We start from the raw sequence: 4,089 nt of genomic DNA on the forward strand, positions 1-4,089 counted from the left end.
ACGCAGTGTCAAGTCCTTCATGAGGGAAGTCCATCAGAAAAGTTCAAAGTCCATACCGTGGATCGGCAGGGCTGCCTGCTCTGTCCCTTCCTCTTCCATCTTTGTGTCGACTGGATCTTGAAACAAACAACCAACAGTAACCGAACCCATATTCAGAGGAGCCTGACCGAGCAGCTAGAGGATCTCTGCTGATGATTTGGCACTATTAGCACACACTCACCAGCGACTCCCATACTGTAGAAACAATAGCAGCTATGCTTGGACTTAAAATCAATCCCCCGAAAATGAAAGTCATGAGGATCAACAATAAAGACAACGCACCAATATCCATGGAAACAACCACCTAGAGGAGGTAGTCAGATTAACCTACCTAGGTTGTGTGATAACTGTGGATGGAGGAAGATGTCAAATAAATAATTGGTAAAGCAAGAATAGCATTCAACACTACATTTTTTTTAAAAATTGAACCTTTATTTAACTAGGCAAGTCGGTTAAGAACAAATTATTATTTACAATGACGGCCGACCAAAAGGAAAAAGCCCTCCTGCGGGGATGGGATTAAAACATTTATTTTTTAAATGAAATATAAATATAGGACAAAACACACATCACGACAAGATAGACAACACAACACTACATAAAGAGAGACATAAGACAACAACATAGCAATGCAGAAACACATGACAACAAAGGGCAAGAAAGTAGAGACAACAATACATCACGCAAAGCAGCCACAACTGTCAGTAAGAGTGTCCATGATTGAGTCTTTGAATGAAGAGATTGAGATAAAACTGTCCCGTTTGAGTGTTTGTTGCAGCTCTTTCCAGTCGCTAGTTGCAGCGAACTGAAAAGACGAGCGACCCAGGGATGTGTGTGCTTTGGTGACCTTTAACAGAATATGACTGGCAGAACGGGTGTTATGAGGAGGATGAGGGCAGCAGTAGATATCTCAGATAGGGGGGGTAAGGCCTAAGAAGGTTTTATAAATAAGCATCAACCAGTGGGTCTTGCGACGGGTATACAGAGATGACCAATTTACAGAGGAGTATAGAGTGCAGTGTTGTGTCCTATAAGGAGCATTGGTGTCAAATCTGATGGCAGAATGGTAAAGCACATCTAGCCACTCGAGAGCACCCTTACCTGCCGATTTATAAATTTTGTCTCCGCAATCTAGGGTGGGTGGATGGTCATCTGAATCAGGGTGAGTTTGGCAGCTGGGGTGAAAGAAGAACAATTACGATAGAGGAAACCAAGTCTAGATTTAGCTTTAGCCTGCAGCTTTGATATGTGCTGAGAGAAGGACAGTCTAGCCATACTCCCAAGTACTTGTATGAGGTGACTACCTCAAGCTCTAAACCCTTAGAGGTAGTAACCACTCCTGTGGGGGAGAGGGGCATTCTACTTACCAAACCACATGACCTTTGTTTTGGAGATGTTCAGAACAAGGTTAAGGATAGAGAAAGCTTGTTGGACACTAAGAAAGCTTTGTTGTAGAGCATTTAACACAAATTGAGTGCACACCGAGCAGGAGGCCACATAAACCCTCACGTCCTTGGTTAAATGGACCACCAGTACTTCCCACTAAGACATCGCACCGTCCTACCGATCCCCGGGTGACCAGAGGAGGGGGACGTGTGAGCCCACCAAATTAGCCTGTCTCTAACCTCCAGTGGAACGTACACCCGTCCCGCTGGACACTGTGGTGGAGTAGGCTCAACACGTGACGCTCGCTCGATGTCTGCGTCCACCTCCCACCTCACAGGTGCCACTAGACAAGAAGCCGGGAGGATGGGCGCAGGATCGATGGCCCGCTCCTCCGTATCATATAGTCGGGACAGTGCATCTGCCTTAGTGTTCTGGGAGCCTGGTCTATAGGAGATGGTAAACATAAATCTGGTGAAAAACATGGCCCACCTTGCCTGACGATGGTTCAGTCTCCTCGCTGCCCGAATGTACTCTAGATTACGGTGGTCAGTCCAGATGAGAAAAGGGTGTTGAGCCTCCTCAAGCCAATGTCTCCACACCTTCAGGGCCCTGACAACAGCCAGCAGCTCCCGATCCCCCACGTCATAGTTTGCCGAGCGCTGGGAGAGCACGGCTCCAACCCCAGCCTCGGACGCGTCCACCTCCACTATGAATGCCAAAGAGGGGTTCGGATGCGCCAGCACGGGAGCCGTGGTAAAAAGAGCCTTCAGGCGACCAAAAGCCCTGTCCGCTTCAGCCGACCATCCCAGACGCACCGGCCACCCCTTCAGCAGTGATTTAATGGGAGCAGCCACCTGCCCAAAACCCTGGATAAACCTCCGGTAGTAATTGGCAAACCCTAAGAACAGCTACACCTCCTTTACCGTGGTTGGAGTCGGCCAATTACGCACGGCTGCAATGCGGTCACACTCCATCACCAACCCCGATGTGGAAATGCGATGTCCAAGGGAGGAGACAGCCTGTTGGAAGAACAAGCATTTCTCAGCCTTGACGTACAGGTCATGCTCCAACAGTTGCCCAAGTACCTTGCGCACCAGAGACACATGTGTAGCGGAATAGACCAGAATATCATCGATGTAAACCACCACACCCTGCCCGTGCAGGTCCCTGAGAATCTCATCTACAAAAGATTGGAAGACTGCTGGAGCATTCTTCAACCCGTACGGCATGACGAGGTACTCATAATGGCCGGATGTGGTACTAAACGCTGTCTTCCACTCACAATCGCCGTGGCAATGAGAGGTAGCGGGTAACTATACCCCACAGTGATGGAATTTAGACTTCTATAGTCAATGCACGGACGCAGACCTCCCTCCCTTTTCTTCACAAAAAAGAAACTCGAGGAGGCAGGTGAGATGGAGGGCCGAATGTACCCCTGCCCCAGAGATTCAGATATGTATGTCTCCATAGCCACCATCTCCTCCTGGGACAGGGGATAAACGTGACTCCTGGGAAGTGCAGCGCCTACCAGGAGATGTATCGCACAATCCCCTCGTCGATGAGGTGGTAATTGGGTCGCCCTCTTTTTACAGAAGGCGATAGCCAAATTGGCATGTTCTGAGGGAATGCGCATGGTGGAGACTTGGTCTGGACTCTCCACCGTTGTAGCACCAATGGAAACTCCTACACACCTGCCTGAGCATTCCTCCGACCACCCCTGTAGAGCCCTCTATTGCCACGAAATCCTGGGGTTGTGACGGGCCAACCAGGGGATCCCCAGCACCACCGGTAATGCAGGAGAATCAATGAGGAAGAGACTAATTCTCTCCTCATAACCCTCCTGCGTGACCATGCCCAGTGGAGCCGTGGCTTCCCTGACTAGCCCTGACCCTAATGGTCGGCTATCTAAGGCGTGCACTGGGAAGGGTTTGTCAAGCTGAACAAGGGGGATCCCTAACCTGTGCGCTAAACCGCGGTCAATAATATTCCCCGCCGCGCCTGAATCTACTAGCGCCTTATGCCGGGAAAGAGGGGAAAATTCAGGAAAAACAATCCATACATACATGTGACCAACAGGGGGCTCTGGGTGAGCCTGGTGCCGACTCACCTGAGGTGTCCGAGCAGTGCTCGGCCTGGCGAATCGACTCCCTGGAGGACCCCCCCAGCACCTGTCAGCAGTGTGCCCTCTGCAACCACAGCTGGCACAGGAAAGGCCCCCTCCTCCTGTCGCCCTTGCTGCAGCACCTCTTAGCTCCATGGGCGTTGGAGTGGAAGAATCTGGGGGATGGAACTGACAGAACCCAATCTGGATGTTCACGGGTCGCCAGCAAGTTGTCCAACCAAATGGACATGTCGATCAACTGGTCTAAGGAGAGGGTGGTGTCTCTACAGGCCAGCTCCCTACGGACGTCCTCACGCAAACTACACCTATAGTGATTGATCAAGGCCCTGTCGTTCCATCCCGCGCCAGCGGTCAAGGTCCGGAACTCTAGAGTAAAGTTCTGAGCACTCCTCTTCTCCTGCCTCAGATGGAACAGCCGTTCACCTCAGGTGGGTGATCGAACACGGCCCGAAAGCAGCGGGTGAACTCTGGGTAGTGGTCCCTCGCCGAGTCAGTATCGTTCCATACCGCGTTGGCCCACTCCAGGGCTTTACCTGAGAGGC

The sequence above is a fragment of the Oncorhynchus tshawytscha genome, linkage group LG17 (assembly GCF_018296145.1).
Source record: "Oncorhynchus tshawytscha isolate Ot180627B linkage group LG17, Otsh_v2.0, whole genome shotgun sequence".
NCBI classification, from domain to species: domain Eukaryota; kingdom Metazoa; phylum Chordata; class Actinopteri; order Salmoniformes; family Salmonidae; genus Oncorhynchus; species Oncorhynchus tshawytscha.